The sequence below is a fragment of the Danio rerio genome, chromosome 9 (genome assembly GCF_052040795.2).
Source record: "Danio rerio strain M-AB ecotype USA chromosome 9, GRCz13ab, whole genome shotgun sequence".
Classification (NCBI taxonomy): domain Eukaryota; kingdom Metazoa; phylum Chordata; class Actinopteri; order Cypriniformes; family Danionidae; genus Danio; species Danio rerio.
In genome coordinates this window covers 55678931-55702681 of record NC_141029.1, presented here as the reverse complement: position 1 = coordinate 55702681, position 23751 = coordinate 55678931, and the positions used below count along the sequence as shown (strand labels likewise).

The window sequence follows — 23751 nt, the reverse complement described above, 5'->3', positions numbered from 1 at the left end:
AAACATTAGAGTATTATTATGGTCACGCTTTATATTAATGTGCAACTCTCACCATTAAGACTTGTAGCTTAAATTATTAATTAGCTTCTTATTAATTGGTATAAAGGTAGTAGTTGGGTTTAGGTATTGGGTAGGATTAGGGATGTAGAATAAGAACATACTTTATGAATACTAATAAACCGTCAGTACCTTATTAAAAGGCAAGTAATAAGCCAGTTATATTGGTTATTGTAATAGTATTGTACTATAATACAGATTACATTATACTAATATAGTTTAATAGTTATATACAGAAGATCGTGGGAAATGGTACTTTAACTAAAGTGTTACCAGAATATCTTCCCAATGAATCAGCCATACTGTAAGATCATTTTTAAAAACAACAATATACTTGAACATATACTCTCAATAAAAACAACCACAAGCCTACTTTTACACTCTCTTTATAACGCATTCAAATTCCCTTTATTTATTTTTAATTAAAACATGAAGGACATTTGCATGTGGGAATGAAAATGTATTAAATAAAATCATGCTGTGCGATAAAACATATGGTCACGCTTTATTTTAATGTGCAATTCTCACCATTAACTAAGACTTGTTGTTCAAATGATTAATTAGCTTCTTAATTATTGTTATTAAGGTAGTAGTTGTGTTTATGTATTGGGTAGGATTAGGGCTGCATAATATTAGCATGTTTTATAAATACTAATAAAGAGTTAATACATTAATAATAAGCAAGTTATTAGTGGAATTTTGTAAACTACAGTGTTAAAGTTTATTATTATTATTAATTTTATTACACTGTTTGCAATGCACTTTGTGTCTGAATGCATAAATATACTGATATAACACATATTAGATATTAATCTAAACTAGATTTTTAAGCATCTTTAATTTTTAATGCATCTTTATTTGTCATGCATCATCATCATCACAAGACAAGCTTATGATTTTTTTAAAAACACTATCAATTTCTTGTAGCTTTTATATATTAGCATTATTAATGAATGCTAATATATAATAGTAATATAAATTTATATTACAAATTAAATTATATATACAATAAACAATATAATATATGAACAAAAATAATTCATTCATTCATTCATTTTCTTGTCGGCTTAGTCCCTTTATTAATCCGGGGTGGCCACAGCGGAATGAACCGCCAACTTGAACCTGCCCTTCCAGCTGCAACCCATCTCTGGGAAACATCCACACACATTCACACACACACTCATACAAATTAGCCTACCCAATTCACCTGTACCGCATGTCATTGGGCTGTGGGGGAAACTGGAGCACCCGGGGGAAACCCACGCAAACGCAGGGAGAACATGCAGACTCCACACAGAAATGCAGAGGATCGACCCAGCGACCTTCTTGCTGTGAGGTGACTGCACTACCTACTGCGCCACTACATCGCCATAAAATTAATTCTATATAATTATGAATAAAAAGATAATTAACAATAATAACTGCTTTTTTGACCTTGATTTTATGTCTTTGCATGACCTTAATATGAACTTGACGTTAGCGTGCATTCAGCAAAGGAAGCGCTACACAAACTGCTCTCTTGGCTGTTTCTTTGTAGAGCTTCTGCACTGTTCCTATCATGTCATCTGTTTTGGTGACACAGGATTGCACTAGACCCCTTCAAACTCAAAGTGGGGCGTGTCGATGCTTTCTGACTGATGAAAGAGAGCTCATTAGCAGAATATAACTCTCTCTTATCAGATGCTCGATCATTTACTCCCTTCCTCCAAGACAAAGTTTGAGATCTTTAACTGCATGAATGCCTAAATGAGCCAACAGACCCACTTCAAGCACACAGAGCATCTGATCAGACCGTTTCTTTTGTATTATCATCATTGTGGGCTCCTTGGTTTATTTTAATGTGCATGTTGTTAATTCTTCCCCTCTAAATTTAGGATCTGTGATTTGCGTGACGTTTACGTAAAGTACGTAAAAGACATAGTGCAATGCCTACATTATAGACACTTTTAGCGTAACTGCGTATTCACTAAGTAAGCCGGCAGCACGTCAGTCAGACAGCGTGCGCTTGCTCGGAGACCGCATTATGTACAAGAGAAAGTAGTTGACAAAAAACTACCTCAAATACACTGACAAGTGTATGTGGTCAAATCTTATTCAATAAATGGTCAAACTGAATATGATGACTCCGACTCTCTGACAAGAGTACTGCAGCGGTTAATAACGATTCACTAGCATTCAGTGGGAAAACCCCAATAGTGCACTTGTAATGTAAAAGTCTGCTGAAGCAGAGCCTGGTTTTTATATATTGTGACATTTTAGTTGTATATTTTATTTTGTTTTACACAATTCTAAAAAAAATATTAGAACACATGCATCATCATTAGATTTTTTCTTTGTATTTGCACTGCATTTATTTATATTTTTGCATTGCATTGCATGTGTTTTATCTACTTATTTGAATTACACATTACATTGTGGATTTCAAATTCTGCTTCTACTGAAGAAAACGTCAGTAAGTTTTACTGGTGTTTAATAAAAAATAATAATATATTCAAATACATATTGCAATGCATCAATGCATTTCATCTATTTTTGCATTGCACATTTGTATTTTGGATTGTGTTTTAGACATACACACACCGGCCACTTTATTAGGTACACCTGTCCAACTGCTAGTTAAGGCAAATTTCTAATCAGCCAATCACATGGCTGCAACTCAATGCATTTAGGCATGCAGACACGGTCAAGCCCATCTGCTGCAGTTCAAAGCGAGCATCAGAATGGGGAAGAAAGGGGATTTAAGTGACTTTGAACGTGGCATGGTTGTTGGTGCCAGATGGGCTGGTCTGAGTATTTCAGAAACTGCTGATCTACTGCAATTGCTACTGGTGGGTGCAAATGCCTTGTTAATGCCAGAGCTCAGAGAAGAATAGCCAGACTGGTTCGAGCTAATATAAAGGCAACATTAACTCAAATAAGCACTCGTTACATCTCTGAACACACAACACGTCCAACCTTGAAGCAGATGGGCTAAAGCAGCAAAAGACCACACCGGGTGCCGCTCCTGTCAGCTAAGAACAGGAAACTGAGGCTACAATTCACACAGGCTCACCAAAACTGGACAATAGAAGATTGGAGAAACGTTGCCTGCTCTGATGAGTCTCCATTTCTGCTGACACATTCAGATTGTCGGGTCAGAATTTGGCCTCAACAACATGAAAGCATGGATCCATCCTGCCTTGTATCAATGGTTCAGGCTGGTGGTGGTGGTGTAATGGTGTGAGGGATATATTCTTGGCACACTTTGGTCTCATTAGTAACAAGTGAGCATCGTGTCAACGCCACAGCCTACCTGAGTATTGTTGCTGACCATGTCCATCCCTTTATGACCACAGTGTTCCAGCAAGATAACGCATCATGTCATAAAGCGTGAATCATCTCAGACTGCTTTCTTGAACTTGACAATGAGTTCACTGTACTCAAATGGCCTCCACAGTCACCATAGCTCAATCCAATAGAGCACCTTTGGTATGTGGTGGGTTCACATCATGGATGACGACAAATCTGCAGCAACTGTGTGATGCTATCATGTCAATATGGAGCAAAATCTCTGAGGAATATTATCAGTAGCTTGTTGAATCTATGCCACGAAGGATTAAGGCAGTTCTGAATGCAAAGGGAGTCCAAACTGGTACTACTAAGGTGTACCTAATAAAGTGGCCGCTTCAATGCATTCGTAAAATGGATTAAAAACAGATGTTTTGTATCATGCATTGCATTTTAGGATAAAGGAAAAAGTCTTTAAATGTTAAAACAAACTGAATTAAACTTGTACGTTCACCGTTTTCTTCAGATTTTGAGTAGTTTGAGGATTAAAGAAACACCTAAAAAGTCAACTGGACTTGATGTCTAATTCCACTCAGTGTCTACTTCAGATTAACAGTGGATCAAGAACACCAGTCAAGATTTAATTAGTGACTGTTTCTCTGTTATTAAGTTCTCCTCAAATATTATACCCATGCGTTTTAAAAATGATCCAGAAGTCGGCACGTTTACCAGCCCACACATTTCATAATCACGTGCTTGAAAAGATTTATAATAAACCAAACACTGTAAAATAGCCCCCGGGCGAGATCTGTCAGTTTCTGTCGCCGCTGCTTTTGATAACCTCCTGTTTGTGTCCTAATCTGTCACTTCATGTGGATCCAAATATCTAGCGCTGAATAAATATATATGAGCAATTCCAGCGTTATGGGTGTGATATTTGCAGTGAAAACTTGAAACATAAATTCAGAGAATATGTTAACATGTTTATTTGGTCCCACTTTAGGTGGCCTTAGCTAATATGCACTGACACTGAAATTAATAATCCATTACGATGTACTTGCTGTGTAACTGCATGTTTTTACTTTGTGCTTAGGCTTGGTTAAATACCTGCATGTAATTACGTTTGTGGCTCTTTGGTTAGCACTGTCGCCTTACAGCAAGAGGGTTGCTGGTTCGAGTCCTGGGCCAGTTGGAATTCCTGTGTAGAGTTTGCATGTTCTCCTGTGTTGGCATGGGTTTCCTCCCAGTGCTCCGGTTTCCAGAGACATTTGGTATGGGTGAATTGGGTGAGCTAAATTGGCTAAAGTGTATGTGTATGAATAATTGGGTATGGGTGTTTCCTAGTGCTGGGTTGCAGCTAGAAGGGGATCAGCAAGAGATCTGAAAGAGATGTTTAGATGCTAACCTGGATTGCATACAAATAACATAAAAGCACAGCTGCCCAACTCACTGCTGAATTAAATGTGCTCCTCATCTCTTCTGTTTCCACCAAAACTGTTGGTCTGGAGCTGCACATGGTCGATATACATGGCTGACTACTATAGCCAAACCTTTGGTTGCTTGTGCCAATACCAAATGTTGGTTCCAAGGGTGCCAGCAGTAATAATCTTGGGCTGTGGATGATGTGAAACATGTATTGTTCGCTGATGAGTCCACCTTCACTGTTTTTTTCCACATTCAGGAGAGTTACAGTGTGGAAAAGCCTCAAATAAGCATCCCACCCAGACTCCTGAAGCTCAGAGTGAAGCATGGGGGAATCAGTGATGGGATTGTGCCATTCCCTTGGCCCAATATTTGTGCTATATATATATATATATATATATATATATATATATATATATATATATATATATATATATATATATATATATATATATATATAGCACAAATATTGGGCCAAGGGAATGGCACAATCCCATCACTGATATAAATATATATATATATATATATATATATATATATATATATATATATATATATATATATATATATATATATATATATGTGTGTGTGTGTGTGTGTGTGTGTGTGTGTGTGTGTGTATATATCTACAGTTGAAGTCAGAATTATGAGCCCCCCTTTAAATTTTTTTTCTCTTTTTTAAATATTTCCCAAATGACGTTTAACAGAGCAAGGACATTTTCACAGAATGTCTGATAATATATTTTCTTCTGGAGAAATTCTTATTTGTTTTATTTCGGCTAGAATAAAAGCAGTTTTTAATTTTTTAAACACCATTTTAAGGTCAATATTATTAACCCCTTTAAGCTTTTTTTTTCGACTGTCTACAGAACAAACCATCATTATTCGTGACTTGCCTAATCACCCTAACCTGCCTAGTTAACCTAATTAGCCTAGTTGAGCCTTTAAATGTCACTTTAGGCTGTATATAAGTGTTTTGATGAATATCTAGTCCATTATTATTTACTGTCATCATGACAAAGATAAAATAAATCAGTTATTAAACATGAGTTATTAAAACTATTGTTTAGAAATGTGCTGAAAAAAATCTGTATGTATTTATTTATATATTTATTTTATATTTATTTATTAATGTATACTTGTTTATAGTTACAAATTTGTTTATTTATTTATTTGTATTTATATATTTTTTTATTTGTGTTTACATTTATTTAAATTTATATATTTATTTATTTGTGTATTTATTTATTTGTTTATAAATATTTATTTATTTATCTTTATATATTTTTTTTATATTTAGAGTTTATTTATATTTATAGTTAAATATTTTATAGTTAAATATTATATAGTTATTATATAGTGATTATATAACTTTATAGTTAAATATAGCTAAATATTTATAGTTTAATATTTATTTATTCATTTGTATTTGTATTTATATATTTACTTATTTATTTGTGTCTATATATATATATATATATATATATATATATATATATATATATATATATATATATATATATATATAATTGTTTTTATTTATTTATTTGTATATATTATTTTCTTTTTTTCCGTTTATATATATATATATATATATATATATATATATATATATATATATATATATATATATATATATATATATTTTTTTTTTTTTTTTCTATATTTATTTATATTTCTATTTTTATTTATTTATATTTATATATTTTTATTACCATTTATGTATTTATTTATTTGTATTTGTATGTGTGTATATATGTATATATATATATATATATATATATATATATATATATATATATAGATATATATATATATATAGATATTTATTTATATATTTACTTATTTATTTGTTTATTTATATTTATTTGTTTGTATTTATATATTTATTAATTTTTTGTTTATACATATATATATATATATATATATATATATATATATATATATATATATATATATATTTTTTTATATTTAATTATTTATTTATATATTTATTTATATTTTTATATTTATCTTTGTTTATATTTATATTTAATTGTTTATATATATATATATATATATATATATATATATATATATATATATATATATATATATATATATATAGTTTTTATTTATTTATTTATTTAATTAATTAATTTATTTATTTGCATGTATTCATAAGCAATAAGGTGTAACAATCGTTAGGTGAATGTTTCTTGGTTACTCCAGTCTAGTCCTCTCAGAAAGTGTCCATCTTTAGAGTCGATATAAGACGAGTCTCAGTCAAATAGTCAGTCTGACAGTATCTGAGCTCCTGGAGGCGAGCATTTACCTCCAGACCCTCTGAGCCGTTTGTCAAATCAAAATTTCCCAAGAGCCACATGTTTAAGCACAGAAGAAACTGGAGGGGGCAGGGAGAAGTATTCACGCTTTTCCTCTTTTATACCCCTGTGGTTTAGAAATCAGAGTCTGTTCCCCCCACAGGCTTTGTGATGACTTTGTGATGATACACTATTTTGAAGCATTTAGCTGGTGCATTATCGCCCGGCTCCTTTTTCCCCATTCTTCCAGCTTATCGTCTTTGCATCGCAGCCCGGTCCAAACAGAGAGTTGTAATTACCCAGACTGCCACCTGATAGCTGCGTCCTCTATATCAGCACATCGCCGTCTGCCTCTGCGTTTTATATCAGAAAGGGAGAGAGAGAGAGAGAGCAGGACATAATGATAGCATTTTGAGCTGGAATCAGCTTAAACTTCACAATGTTTCTCATGCATCCTATTATCTCATCACAATGCCTGCTTTCTCCATGCACTTCTGCTTTTTTTCGATGTGATGTCTGACACAGGACAGAAAGAGATTCAGTCTCCTCTTTGCATTCTGTGAGGTTTTTTTTTTTATATGCTGACTGTAGAAAGTGGAGAGTTCTTTGCTGATATTGAAATTCAGCATTAGCTCAAATATGGATGATTGGTTGGGTTTGTCTATATTTGACACAATGTTTAGTTACAATAACTATATTTCTTAGGGTGTGGAATGAAAAAGTGATTTTATTATTATATTTAGTGTTATTTTATAATTTTTTTCATGTATTTTATTTTGTGTAAATAATTTTCCTTTTTATTATTTTGTAATTTTATATTTAATTGAATTTCTTATTTTATTTATTTGTCTTATTTATAAAAAATTTTTAGGGTGCATACATGGAGAAACGACAAATTTTTATTATTATTTTGTGTTATTTTATTTTTTATATATTTTATTTTATTATAATTTTACTTTTAATTTATATTATTTAATTTAACTATTTATTATTTATTATTTAATTGATTTTTTAAAAATATTTTGTTTATTCATTTGTTTAATTTATATGCATTTTTAAATGTGCATACATGGAGAAACGACTCTTGGTTGATTTTTGTTTTATTTTGTATTGTTTTTTGTGTGTTTTATTTTAATTATTTTTAATTTTTAATTAATCTTTCAATTTTTATTTTTATTTTTAATTTTTTATTCAATTGAATTTCCTATAATTTTATTTATTTGATTTGTTTATGTGTAGGGTGCATACAAGGAGAAACGACGATTTTTATTTTATTTTTGCATTACTTTGTTTTATTATTTTCCATTTGATTTTATTTTAATTATTCGTATTTTATTTTATTTGAATTATTTTTCTTTTTATTCATTAACTTTTAATTTTTATTATTTTGTATTTTTTATTTATTGAATTTCTTATTATTGTATTTATTTACTTGTTTAATTTATATGCAATTTTTAGGGTGCATACATGGGGAAACGACTCTTGGAGGATTTTTGTTTTAGTTTGTATTTTATTTTATCTATTTAATTTTATTTTATTTATCTATTATTATTATTAATTATTTTATTATTAATACATTTTTTTAAACTTTTTATTGTTTTGTATTTTTTTACTGGATTGAATCTCATTACTTTATTCATTTATCATTTTTTAAGGCGTACTCACTGAGAAATGACTCTTTATTTTATAATTTTTTTTTACATTATTTTATTATTTTTGATTTATTTTATTTTAATTATTTTCATATGATTTTATTTAAATCATTTAATTGTTTTATTTAATTTGACTTTTAATTATTTATCATAATTCTAGCCAACTGCTATGTATGAGAAAGTCTTACCTCTGGTTTATATCTTTATATCTGAACCGCACCAAGAACAAAAATAAACATTGTAACAGTTTTAGAACAAAGGAATCAATCCACAGGTGTGAAAGCACCCTTAAACTACAGCATGCAGAAGCAAATAAAATGTAAAGATTTACTAATAATATTATTCACATTTTTCCCGAATAGAAAATATGGTTACTTTTGTGGCATGCTGTTTGGAGAGCTTATTTTTATTTATATTTAATATAGTAACCGTCAAATGCTGTATTGTTACAATACAACATTGGATCATAGACAAACCCAACCATGGAGTTAAAAAAGTGTCATAAAATGTAATGTAATAAAATTTAATTGAAAAAAAAAAAAGTCACCCAACAATAAACTTGTCCATATGTGACCCAATGTTGTATGGCAGGGGTCACCAAACTTGCTCCTGGAGGTCCGACCTTAATCAAACACACCTAAACAAGCTGTCAAGGTCTTACTAGGTATACTTGAAACACCCAGGCAGGTGTGTTAAGGCAAGTTGGAGCTAAACCCTGCAGGGCACCGGACCTCCATGAACGAGATTGGTGACCCCTGTTGTATGACAACCTAGCATTTTTAAAGAGTGTATTTAGCCTGCAACTTGTGTAGATTTGAGAAGCTACTCAAATGACACTAAACAAACTGCAATTTTCTACTTTGGCCATAGGTGGCGATAAGAAGATCCTAAACTCTGCAGAGCCCCTCTAAAGGAAAGAAATGGACCACAAAACGGGTCGAATGACATGAGAGTGAAGGATCATGACATCCATCTAACTTAAGGTACTGAATGATAATGAAATCATTAAGTGATGTGTTATGTGCTGTCCCTTTCATATCAGTAGCTTTTGCTGAAAATAATAAATGATAAAGATCGCTGTTTCGAGTCCCGGCTGGGTCAGTTGACGTTTCTGTGTGGAGTTTGCATGTTCTCCCTGTGTTGGTGTGGGTTTCTTCCGGGTGCTCCGGTTTCCCCTACAAGTCCAAACACATGCGCTTTAGGTGAATTGATGAACTGGCTGTAGTGTATGAGTGTGTGTGAATGAGTGTGTATGGGTGTTTTCTAGTACTGGGTTGAAGCTGGAAGGGCATCCGCTGTGCAATAGTTGGTGGTTCATTCTGCTGTGGAGACCTCTGATAAATAAGGGACTAAGCTGAAGAAGAATGAATGAATATTTAATTATTTTAATGTGGAATGGCAAATATGAGCCAATAGGTTGAAATCCCAATGAATAAATGTTAATATTTTACTGTATACTTACTGGTGATGAAGTCGTTTCTGTCACGGTTTCAATATTTCCTTTTTTATTTGGATAACAGAGTCAGTTAAGTATAGTTTGGGGTATATAAAAGTTTCAGTCAAGACTTTTTCTATCTGGTTTGTGTACTCAGATGCTTAAAACATACACTAAACATGCCCGTTTAGGCAAAATAGCCACCATTTACTTCAATATCGCTCTGTACTAGCTGTCATATGATGGTTTAGGAAAAAAATCATTTAAAATGACATGAAATAAAATAGCAGATGGCGACGCGGTGGCGCTGTAGGTAGTGCTGTCGCCTCACAGTAAGAAGGTCGCTGGTTCGAGCCTCACCTCTGTCAGTTGGCGTTTCTGTGTGGAGTTTGCATGTTCTCCCTGCGTTCGCGTGGGTTTCCTCCGGCTGCTCCGGTTTCCCCCACAGTCTAACGACTTGCGTTACAGGTGAATTGTGTAGGCTAAATTGTCCGTAGTGGATGAGTGTGATTGAGAGTGTATGGATGTTTCCCAGAGATAGGGTTGCTGCTGGAAAGGCATCCGCTGCGTAAAACATATGCCGGATAAGTTGTCGGTTCATTCCGCTGTGGCGACCTCTGATTAATAAAGGGACTAAGCTGAAAAGAATATGAAAAAATTAATAAAAATAGCAGATACTGAAAGTAGCTGATATAATTTTTCTGAAATAATTAATAGACTCTCAGAAATAAAGGTGTGCGAGCTGTCACTGGGGTGGTACCTTTTCAAAAGGTACACATTTGTACCCAAAAGGTCGATTTTAATACCTCAAGGGTATATATTAGTACCTAGTGTTCCTCTTAAAATTGTTTTAGGTACCAATATGAATCTTTTAAGTACAAACATGTACCTTTTGAAAAGGTACCACCCCAGGAACAGCTCGCGAACCTTATTTCTGAGAGTGTAGAATAATTTATGGAAATTTGTATCAGTGTGATTATCGAGTCATTTTCAAGTTTTTTTTTTTTTGCATTGTTTTATTTTGTTTTGTTTTTATTATTAATAAATCTTTTTCACTTTTATTATTTAATTCAATTTTTTATTATTTTAAAATGTTTTTTATTTTATGTTTTATTTTTATTGCCTGTTACAATCGAATCAATCAAGGTGATTAAAGTAACTCATTTACACAGTCCCAGCATTTAGTTCCAACACTGATAGACCAATCAAAACAGACTTTGGCCAGCTGACCAATCAAGGCACAGTTACATTATGGAGAAGGGATGGGTTTACAGAGCTTAATCGACAAATTGATTCAAATGAATCGTATTGAAATCATTGCAAAATTATTCTAACATTAAACAAGTATTTTGAGAATTATATGGCTCTATTTTAATGATCTAGGCTCAAAGTCTAAAGCGCATGATGCAAAAGCATTAAGGATACTTTTGCTGTTGTAAGGATGTAAACATATGCTCTGCGCCCCGGCACATGGTCTAACAGGGTTGTGCTTATTCTCTTAACGAGTTCTGTGTGTTTTGAGCATAACGTGCATTAAACCAATCATAGTCTCATATCTCATTCCCTTTAAGAGTCACTAGCGTCACACCATGGCACATTTGCTATTTACATTGCGGGCTTTTAACGCTTCACTAGCAAGAAAACAGTTAAACAGGGCATCTGCAGTGCGAGAAAAAAGAACGAGCCTCCTCCATTCAGCCTCTTTACTTTTTATTTACTTTCACTCTTTACTAATTTACTTTAGTGGAGTAAGGAAAAGGTGGAAGCTCACTCCACTGAAGACATCCATCAGCCGGCATATTTAATTTAGTTTGTCAAGTGCAAAGATTTGTTTCAAAACTATTTCTTAATTCAGTTCTAATTTCCAGAAAAGAAATAAATGAACGATAATAATGAAGTGTCGTCTAAAAACCAAGTGTGGAGTTATATCCAAACACACGTCCTGTTCTTATGCCCCATATGGTGAAAAGCCCACAGGTGGAAAAATCTAAACCTGTTTTTATTAAAACAAGTTAAAATCTGCATATAATGAATAATACTGCTAATAAAAATAACACTTTACTAATGCTAATAGCCATGAATAAACTGAAAGAGCTCTTCGAGATGGAGGCAGAGGTTTTTATATTGATGTAGAAAACAATAGTGTTTGTAACATTTTAATCCTTTAATTGTTTTCATCTGTAAAGGTACTTGTGTATTGCTGTAGATCCTGTGTGTATTAAGCTATGTGTACACGTTTAAGGTGCACAACTAACATGCTCTGTGCTGGACTTTAGACCTGCTTCCCTCCAAATAGCAACAAGCCAACAATGCGCCTTAACACGCCTCCTTTCGAGACTGAAACACCCATGAGTCCACAACGTGGTGCAAATTGATTTACTATTTAAACAACGTGGTGCAAAATGGAAAAATTGGGGTTGCGCTGGTCTGAAAATGGACACCCATGACATGTGGAGTCCCACAAAGCTCAATTCTGGCACCACCAACCCTTATATGCTCCCTCTGAGCAAATAATGAGAAAGAACCAAATCTCCTACCACAGCTATGCTGATGACACTCAGATCTACTTAGCCTTACTCCCTAATGACCACAGCCCCACTGACACCCTCTGCCAATGTATTGATGAAATTAACAGTTGGATGTGCTTTCTTTGCATTTGGGAACAGAGATGAGGTTCTCAATGTGAATGCATAGCCTGGCTTTAAGGGTCAAACCACAAAAAATAAGGTCAGGAATCTTGGTGTGACTTTGGAGTCAGATCTGAGTTTCAGTGGTCATGTCAAAGCAGTCAGTAAATCAGCATACTATCATCTCAAAAACATCGCTGGAATCAGATGCTTTGTTTCCAGTGAGCATTTAGCAACCCGGGCTCAGTGTGGAAACGTAGCCCCCCGGACGTTTCTGCAGACCGTGAAATACGTCCTGGGAGGTACGTATTCGAGCATTTTTGGTTTTCAAGGATCCACGAGAGGTCGCTGTACGCGATTTTTCGCGTCGCGGACACCTCTCGGACGCCTCTCGGGAGCGCGCGCCGTTCGCGCCCGCACAGTTCTTGCATGAACGACTGAACGATCAACAGGGCGGCCGGCCAATCGGCCGACCCGGCTGCCCTCCTCTTCCTCCTCCTCCTCCTTCCTTAAACCCAAGCGACAGTTTGCAATAGCTGTCCAGAAAAAAAAAAAAAGCAAAAGCCCTCGTCTTTGATTTCGACCGCGTTTTCGGATCTCGCCGCGTTCTCGTCCTTATTTTTTGGATTCTGTTTTTCATCTTATCTGATTTCTGGAACTACTCTTCTCCAGACTCGATCCCGATCATCGCCGTGGCTGGCTCCTCCTCCTCTAGGCCTCCGCTCTGCCGACGTAACGCTGCGAGCTAAGCGGACAAACTGGTTGCAGCGGGAAAGCCCTTCACTCGGAGGGGAGCCGTCAGCCGTCAGTCGCTCGAAAAAACGAAATGCGGCCATACGAACCTCCGGCCACGTAAATCACAGTCTCCAGAAACGTCCGCGGGGTACGTTTCCAAAATGAGCTTGGGTTGGGATTTAGAGAAACTTGTTCATGCTTTTATCAGCAGCAGGGTGGATTACTGTAACAGCCTCCTCACTGGCCTTCCCAAAAAGACAGTCAGACACTTGCAGCTCATCCAGAATGCTGCGGCCAGGATTCTGACTAGAAGCAGGAAATCAGAGCACATCACACCTGTCCTCAGGTCTCTACACTGGCTCCCAGTTACATTCAGAATAGATTTTAAAGCATTATTACTTGTCTATAAATCACTAAATGGCCTAGGAGCTCAATACATTACAGATATGCTCACTGAACAAACCCAACAGATCACTCAGATCATTAGGATCAAATAAACTAGAAATTCCAAGAGTTCAGTCAAAGCACAGAGAATCGGCCTTCAGCTGCTGAAATCAGCTTCCAGAAATGATCAGATGTGCTCCAACATTAGGCACGATCACATCAAGACTGAACACACATCTGTTTAGCTGTGCCTTTATTGAATGAGCACTGTGCTGCATCCCACAGATCACACTATTATGTCTTTCATTTTCTTTTTCATTCTTTTATAACCTGTTTTAATCTGTTTTTAATAATTTGTTTTTATTTTCTTATACTTTTTTATTCCTGTTTATTTAAAGCACTTTGAATCGCCACTGTGTATAAAATGTGCTATATAAATAAACTTGCCTTGCCTTGCAACAAATTGCGCCAAACACGACTTGCGCCGGGTGTAGAATAGGGCCCAAAATGTTTTATCACTTTAAACATATTTGAACCTGTTCTAAGGGACTCAACACAATATTAAGACTCTTATAACCTTCTCTTTAGCCTACTAAATTGCAACCAGTTGATTAATTCTGACGTTTTACTATGACAATTGTTTTTTGAATATTAATCCAGCCTCATAAATATTCATTGGTGTAAGAAAATTTGTCAAAATTTTAAGTTTCACTGGTCATACTTTACAATAAGCTTTTGTATTTACTATCATCAACTAAGTGTGAACAACACTTGTACAGCATTATTAATCACAGTTCAACATATACTAATGCATTATTAACATCCAAATTCATGCTAGTTAACATTAATTAATGCACCGTGAGTTAACATGAACTAACAATGACTGTATTTCCATTAACTAACATGAATGAATACTGTATTGTTCATTATTTATTCATGTTAATTAACACATTAACAAATCCAAAGCTATTGTGAAGCGTTAGCGTTTAATTTCGTCTGAAATGTGATGTAAGAAGTGCCGATTGCCTCACAATCCCAGACTTTGGTTCCCATGTCCCCGATGCTCACAGAGACCCTATCAATCTTATGTGAAGAGATTAAGTGAGCAGCATAATGACGGTGTCATTGAGAGTGAAAGAAACGACTCTCCGTCTCTTCAGTAAGTCAATGTGACTCTGCAGATGGCGTTTAGTTCCATATATTGTTAACCCGGCCTCACCATCTTCAGTCTGAATGCAACAAGTTTAAAGGCAAGAATTCTGTCGCTTTAAAATTCATGCACGGTCTTTTTAAAGGGGACCTATTATGCAAAAAATCTGTTTTATAAGGGGTTTAAACACAGTTGTGTGTCAGCGGTGTGTGGATATATCCAGCCTCTAATGGTGAAAATGTATTTATTGTATTTTTTATAATCACACTTAATTAAAACCGTCTGCAGAAACACTTTAATTGACATTCTCCGTTTGTACGTGTCATCAGAGGAAAGCCACGCCCACTGGTGACCACCTCTCACTCAATCAGCATAGGACAGGGGTGTCAAACTCAGTTCCAAAAGGGCCGAAGCCCTGCACAGTTTAGTTCCAACCCTGCTCCAACACACTTACCTGTAGGTTTCAAACAAGCCTGACTCAATTAGTTCAAACAAGACTCAATTAGTTTGATCAGGTGTGTTTAATTAGGGTTGGAACTAAACTGTGCAGAGCTGCGGCCCTTTTGGAACTGAGTTTGACACCTGTGGCATAGGACATTAGTCTTGTTTTTGACTTTGGCACTATGCTGACACACAGGTATTTGTAGCTCCGCCCTCTTTTAGAAAGAGCACGATCTCGTTTCAATTTAAAGCGACAGTCATCAAAACAGCACAATTAGAGTCTATTTCAAGAGTTCACACTTAGCTGATGATTGATAGTAAAGCTAGTTTGGCGTGCTGTCCCGGGAGAGAGCCCTGAGCTTATAAGATCCTCGAGCCCTGGTCTCCCTCCCGTTGCAAGGCGAGAGGGGAGTTTGAGCTCAGGTAGATCTTGATGACTCCCCTTCTTGCTTGTTGTAGCTAAGTGTCGGATATGTATGCTGAAAGGTGTACTCAGAGTTTAGCTAATGTATTTTGATTAATTGTTTAGAGTGCTTGTTTTTGAACTGTGGGAGGAAACCGGAGGACCCGGAGTAAACCCACACAACCACGGGGAGAACGAGCAAACTCCGCACAGAAATGCCGTCTGGTTTGGAAAGGAATTAAACCAGGGGCATTCTTGCTTTGAGGCAACAGCGCTAATCGCTTGCCACCGTGACGCCCGTTTGAAAGGAGGGAAAGTAAGGTGGTGTGGGGGGGGTTTCTTCAAGACGAAGATATTGAGATGAGAATAGTCTGGTTATTTATAGTGAGTTAAGGATCGTCTGATAGGATAATCAGTCATTAGCTAAAGTTGGAACAGCTGTGAACGATCATAAGCACGTGATCCTCTCAAAATTTGTTTATGAATAAACTTCACTTAAAAGCTTAAAATGTTCAGTTTCAGAGAGTTATTTTTTAAAAATGATTTGTGTGGCATCTCATAATAAGCCTTCTTTAATAACTAATAGTATTCTGTAAATTGGTAGTTTATTAAGCTAAAAGTAAGGGTTCATTAATAGGGAGGATTGTTCTTTTAAATAAAGCGTCAACCAAAACTCTTTGGGAAAACACCGGATCTGCCTAAGTATGGCTGGGTGATAAAATCGGTTTGACCGAACACCATTGTCAATAACAGTAAAAAAAGTATAGGTGGGCATAGATTAATTTTTTTAATCTAGACTAATCTCACCGTAATCTTGGATTTAACCTAGATTAATCTAGATTAAAATGGCTCATTTGATTTCTGCCGAAGGCATTCAGAATATGTGCGCTTCCCAAAAAATGACTAAAAGTAAGACTTTGAGAACGGGTTTCTCAAGCCAGGTGGCGCATTAGACCAGGGGCTTATCTCCTGTTTCCAAAATGCATCATAAACTGCTTGAGAAACTGTTCTACTGTGATAATTGGTGATGAAAATAAATGATGTTGAATAAGATGTGCTTGTGTTTACTGTTTATTCAGTTAAACATGAATGTTGACCTGTAGGCCTACATAAGCTCCAAACAGGCATTTTTAATGACCTTAATCCGACTAAAGTCATAACTGAACTAAACAGAAATGGAATTAAGACGTGGAGTATGCAGATATTACTGGCATTATTGATGTAAACACCGCGATCAAACTACTACCATCATGTAAGACTTTACACCATATTTTCCGACAAGATCCACACACACGACTGTCGGTAAAGGACCACACACACACACACACATACAATGTGAAATGCGGAAGTTATTTTTCTTTCGGCGTGCGTTATTAAATTCCATTACACTCTCACCAGTCCTTACTCCTTATTTGCATCTAATACCCCAGTTTGTCACGGGGGCTTGAATGAATGTTCATGAGTTAAAGTGAAAATGCTGAACGGCAGTTAAAGTCACCCAAAATTACAGGAAACTCCTTAATTATTTTATTATCTATTAAGGCAAATAACTAGACTACAGATGTCCATGTTAGCGTAGTCAGTATGTCTTCGAAGTAAGTAAAAGATCCAGAAAATCTTGCTAATTTGATTCAGAAGGGCACTTTTTTTGTCAGACTGCTCTCCGGTTTGATTCATTTTAAAAAGCTCCCGCTCCATCTTATTTGTATGTTTTACTGGAACGCATAAACTCTACAGGTGCCTGATAGTTAGATGTTGAGCTAACATTAATCAGATTCACTCTTGTTAACTGCATTCATGTTAGCACGTCACGTTTGATGTGGTCATTTCACAGTAGGAATACACACAGGTTCTCGTTCTCACCACCTACAGTGCAGTTCGGTGAGGTATACATCCACACTAAAATATCATGGTGAAAGTCATCATAGCTTGTGTAGAATTGACCCAACTCTCAACCCAACTTTGAGATTTGATTATGGCGAGTTTTATTTTATTAATATCTTTTTTATCGCCAGATAAGAGTCAGTTAACGCAGATAATGGCCCACCACAAAAAAAAATAAAAATAAAAGATTGGTATGAAGTTTTGGTGTGAAGCGCTATAGTTTTATTAGGATGTGGCTGCTAAGCGTGCATCTTTGAAGGAATGGCAATAAGCTTAGGGTGTAATTTCCAATGGAGGCGTGCAACTTTTCCAGGCACCCATAGTTGAAAAATATCTAAACTTTTCCGAATGCGGTGAGCAATCCACGATTTAGGTAAGTGGATGTAACCAATCTGCTTCACACTTTGTATTGAATATAAACATTTCAGTAATAACGGCAAACTTCTGTAATTACCTCAGACAAACACAGTGCATTCAAACACTGCCGTGCTTTACTTTTCTCCATAAACGTGCATCAGAGCTGCAGCAATGGTTTTTCCATTTGTCATCCTTTGACAAAACACTTCATGGTCGCCTACTTGCGAGAGATGACAGAAGAGTGCGAGTGCAAAACACATAGAAAAGCACACTTGTCACTTCAGGTCAGAATAATAACACATGTGAAAATGAGTGCCGTATAGCAGCAGTGAGGAGATTGTAAATAAAAAGCATGTACGGATGTCGCCAGAGTGGCTTTTTGGTTTCTTTTCTTGTGCATCCATGCCACTAGCGCCCCTATCTGAAAGAGTTTGTTTGCATAGGGGGTAATGTAGTCATTCACACAATCACACACATGTTCGACAACAGCCATGTCACCCTGCAGCCCAAGACCGGTTACTAACTGAAGCTAAGCAGGGCTGAGCCTGGTCAGTACCTGGATGGGAGACCACTAGGGAACACTAGGTTGCTGTTGGAAGTGGTGTTAGTGAGGCCAGCAGGGGGCGCTCAACCTGTGGTCTGTGTGAGTCCTAATGCCCCAGTAAAAGTGAAGGGGACACTACACTGTCAGTGGGCGCCGTCTTTCGGATGAGACGTTAAACCGAGGTCCTGACTCTCTGTGGTCATTAAAAATCCCATGGCACTTCTCGTGAAAGAGCAGGGGTGTAACCCCGGTGTCCTGGCCAAAGTCCCTCTATCGGCCCATACGATCATGGCTTCCCAATCATCCCCTTCCACCGAATTGGCTCTATCACTGTCTCTCCACTCCACCAATAGCTGGTGTGTGGTGAGCGCACTGGCGCCGTTGTCCTGTGGCAGCCGTCGCATCATCCAAGTGGATGCTGCACACTGGTGGTGGTGTGGAGAGACCCCCCTCATGATTGTGAAGCGCTTTGGGTGTATGGCCATACACAATAAATGCGCTATATAAATACACACATTACATTACATTACATTACATTACATTACATTACATTCAACTTTTTGTAATGTTGCAATATGTATTTGAGTAATGATGGTTGGTTCCTTTACTTGAAAGCTCAGATTTTATTATCATAATTAGTTTTGTTTACAGAGTTTGAGGTTTACTGTATCATTATTATTCACACTGTACAGATGTTGATCTACACTTTATTTACGTTTTATCAAGTTTGAGTCTCTTTAACACATATTTATTTAGTTATAAAGGGATCAGATATTTTGTATAAATACTTTTGTTTTTGACTACTGAGGCAAATAGTTTTAATACTGTTGGTAAATTAAAATCAAGTGGTTAAATAACAAAAAATCCTAATATTCAATTCAATTCACCATTAATTGTATAGCGCTTTTTACAATGTAGATTATGTCAAAGCAGCTTCACCTAGAAGATTATAGTGAATTGAAACAGTGTCAGTTCAGTTTTCAGTGTTTAAGTTCAGTTTAGCTCAGTTCAGTGTGGTTTAATAATCACTACTGAGAGTCCAAACACTGAAGAGCAAATCCATCGATGCGCAGCTCTACAGGTCCCGAAGCCAGTGGCGACAGCGCGAGGACACCAATTGGCGAAAGTGAAGAATTAAAACACCTTGAGAGAAACCAGGCTTAGTTGGGCAGGACCATTTCTCCACTGGCCAAATGTCTTGTGCAGAGCTGCAGTCTAGGTGCCGGAGGCTGGAGAATGCTGGACCTCAGCGAAGACTCGTCTGTCCCTGGAGTGTCACGGGAATCAGTCTCATACTCTCCACTCCTCCATGACCACCACAGCAGCAGCTCAGGAAACCTTGGGGTCATCTCGTCGCTGGTCTTGGATTGAATCAGTGGCATTGCATAGTCTCTGGGGGCCTCGGGATGAGTATCCCCAGGTGGAAATAGATAAAAAAGAATAATTAGTGTAGCTGCTGTTCGTAGTGTATATAAATGAGATGCAAAAAACGGTGTGGGGCACATTCATGTATCATACCGCTAAGTGATGCACTGAGTGAATCTTTACTAAAAAGATTGGTCTTTATGCTAGCTTTGAATTGGGAGAGTGTGTCTGAGCCTCGGAGATTATCAGGAAGGCTATTCCAGAGTTTAGGAGCCATAAATGAGAAGGCTCGACCTCCATTACTCGGCTTAGCTTATCTAGGTGCTACCAAAAGCCCTGAGTTTTGAGATCTTAAAGAGGAGGTTGGATTGTAGCAAGACAAACAAGATAAACAGGAGCTAGATTATTTAGAGCTTTATAGGTGAGAAGTAATATTTTAAAATTAATACGAAACTGAACAGGCAGCCAGTGTACACAGCAAATTCATCAGAGTTAAATTTTCGGTGTTGAAGCATTTCAGAGTAAAGTGTTGACGTTAAAGAGTTATATTTTGATAAATGAATATAATAAGAGTTAGAATTGATTTTATTCAGTGCGAAATCAAGGAGTTAACTTTTCAACACTTGGTGGTGTTATTTCCAACATCCGGGAATTCATGCAGCCCCAGTCACTGAAGAATTTTCCAGACGCCATTTTCCAGGTTTAGAACAGCAACTGGTGAGTCAAACTACCTAAATGTTGGTATTTTACTGACTTTCTTTAAGGAAATACAGTTGTAAACATATTGTTGAGTTAATAACTTTAGAATGGAGTGACAATTTTAATCTTCTGCGGTTCATTCATGGTCGTTTGTGTATCTAGCTTAACTGCATTACTATTGACTTCTTTTCAAGAATGTTTTTATATGTGCTCACGCATTCATAGTGCATAAAAACATCAAATGTACATGTTTAACACATTTCTGTCACGCTTAATGCCATTTTGTGCGTTGTTACCCATCTGTAAAATAAAATCGACACTTCTCCTTTAATTCAAAGCAAACTAGCGAGGGAATCCCCGGAGCAGCCTAGCCTACTCTGCCCGGATGCTAACGGTTTCCATACGCTCTGGAGAGTTTCTAAAACATATCTGGTGAGTAAATGAACATATGCTTACTTGTAAAAGGCTTCCTGACTAAAACATATGATTGTTTGTTATTCGTGTATGTTAATTTGGTTATTTTAAACACCGCGGCCCTTTTAAACTAGTTCATTCGTGGCCGTCCATATACCGTTAGTCCATAGACTCGCATGACAACGTACGCTTGAATTATATTAAGTGTTGACAACCATTAAAGTCGGAATGTTAACATTAATGTCTTTAAATGACCGCGTTTGCACTCAGACATTAAACGTTACAGAAGTCTCCCGGAAGTTGCGGGACTAACGTTAACGTTATCCCGCAAATGCACAGAGATTCCCAGATGCCCAAGTAGATGCCCGCAAATGAATGATAATCTCCCGGAAATCGAGCGTCTCCCGCCCGGTCATTAAACACTTTGCACACCCCTCTCCACCGCATCCCTCCCAGCTCTTCAGGTAACGTTACGTCGTGCGCAAGTCACCCCCACCGTTCTTAAGGTACGTCGTGCGCAACTCGCCCCACCGCTCTTCAGGTACTCATCTCTCCCGCAAATCAACTCTGTATCCCCCGAAAATGACTTTTCCCAACTCGGGCTGTCTGACGTTTGTAAGTTAGGCTATTTCTGTAGTCAGGAACATCTTAGTCAAGCTTTTTCTCCCGCATGATATTGTGCTTAAAACTATAGGCTAAACTTAAAGACAATTTAGTGCGTTGTAAACAGCCACCTGTCTGTAAAATTAATCAACTGATTCATATTTGAGCAGCCTAATGATGATACAGGTTTGATTTGTAGATTTATTATCAATAATCAACATCTGAATCAAAAGATATCTGAAAAAGTGTGAGGCATACTTTGTGATGTTCATCTCTCTTTTTTAATCTGAAGGTTATGCATATGTGTTAGATACTAATTTTTTGTTGTTTTTTTAACAGCTACAGTTTTCCATACAATAACACAAGACCCTGTGACGATTGGCTGATTAGAGACGGATGGTGTATTTCCAGAGTTGGTGAAATGACCAAGCACACCTTCTTGGTCATATGTGGTGATAATAATGAAGGTATGTTTGATAAAGTTCTGTATTTGTTTCACTAGCTGAGAGGGTATTAGAGCATTAAAGAATAACGAATGACATGAAGGTGATAAGTTTTGTATTGTGGGTGAACTCACTTAAATAATGTTTTGCTCTTTGCTTTGTGCTTTGCACTTTTCCTCTTCTGCTTATCCTAATATTTTAGATTATATTTGGACCTGAAACATCTGCTGGACTCCAGGAAAGGTGGCGTCAATACTGGACTTGAAAGGGCCTAACTGGTAAAGAAACACGCATGCACACACACACACACAAACACACACACACGCGCACACGCTTACAGAAAACTGTAAGTTTATGAATATTTTTTACACTGTGGCCAATATTTTGGGGAAGTCAGCATCACTAAATGATATAAAAGATTTTAAGCTCCTCTAAATTTTGCTCCAAGTGTTGTGTTAAATTCAGGATTCTGGACAGACAGCTGCCTGTTTTTCCAGTTCTAGCCATAGTGGTTAAACTAATTGTTTTTGGAGATCCAACAGTGATATATGTGTTTTTTCTACTTTTCCATATCCTGTCACATCAACCAGCTGGGAGAGTCAAGTTGTGGATCATCATGAAGATTTTCAAAAGGTGAGTTTAGATTTCTTGAATGTTTTATTTACTTTAAATGTTCTTTTAAATATATAATAGAATTTGATTGCAATTTGTTTTTAAACATTTTTCTTAGTCATGCTGGAGTCTTGAAGAGTTCTTAGATGAGCTTCACCCTATATCCGTGCATCAAGAACCACCAGACGAGCGATCAGCAGCTACTACATCGTCATGGATAAAAAGGTCATCCTGTGGCTGGGAAGCACTTCATTCACAGGACATGCTTGATGAGATTTCCTAGCTCCAGTTTGTTTTCACACAAGTTTACAGCATTTATACCTTCATTTAAACTGCTGTGTTTGATATGGAGGACCAAGGAAACACCCGAAGTGAAAGATTTGCACGCCAAGTTGTTTAAAATGTAATTTCACAAGAAAACTATGAGTTCAGAAGTAAACTATGAGTGACGATATATTGAACTTTCAAATTGCTCTGATGAAACATCAAGTTTGGACCAAATGACTCAAACAGCCTTTTTGAGCACTGGTCATACATATCTTGTTGATACTGTCTGTACTAATAAAAGATTTAAAGCATATTTGACATTGTTGCATTTTAAAAACTGAATGAATTGTTGAAGTGGTGAATGTTTTCAAATAAAATGTTTTTTATTTTATAATTTACAGTCTATTTGACCTTTTTACCATATTTACACTCAAGAGAGTTGAATAAAATAAATATATTACACCAGGCGGTGTTAAATATAGTTACATTTTTTAACTCTGCCCAGAGTTAAAATTAACCCTTACTTCGGTGTCAATGTGCCAACCCTTTTGAAAGTGTTGATTTAACTTTGTTTTGAGTGGACCCCATGAGACACTTTCAAAGTGTTGAAATTAACTCCCATAGAGTTGTTTTGGGTTCCCATATTTTGCTGTGTAAGGAGGACAACATTGGGGTGATATGATCATA

At 36.3% G+C, this 23751-nt stretch overlaps 3 long non-coding RNA genes across 13 annotated transcripts in view; 2 read left to right on the top strand and 1 right to left on the bottom strand.

Annotated features, from left to right (window-relative positions):
* Nucleotides 1-23751, bottom strand: part of LOC147842463 (uncharacterized) — a 758429-nt gene that overhangs the window by 307772 nt on the left and 426906 nt on the right. The gene's annotated exons all lie outside the window — the stretch shown is intronic.
* Nucleotides 1-23751, top strand: part of LOC147842465 (uncharacterized) — a 180099-nt gene that overhangs the window by 100013 nt on the left and 56335 nt on the right. For 10 of the 11 annotated variants that reach the window (XR_015500033.1, XR_015500034.1, XR_015500043.1 and 7 more), the window contains one exon: nt 9572-9684. This is a non-coding gene — a long non-coding RNA (uncharacterized LOC147842465). Of the gene's footprint in view, nt 1-9571; nt 9781-23751 lie in introns of those variants that run through there. The other variant, XR_015500039.1, reaches the window with a different exon arrangement.
* LOC147842466 (uncharacterized) lies at nt 20696-23458 on the top strand. The gene is made up of 6 exons (XR_015500067.1): nt 20696-20743; nt 21064-21157; nt 22082-22209; nt 22388-22463; nt 22776-22818; nt 22916-23458. It is a non-coding gene; the product is annotated as an uncharacterized LOC147842466 (long non-coding RNA).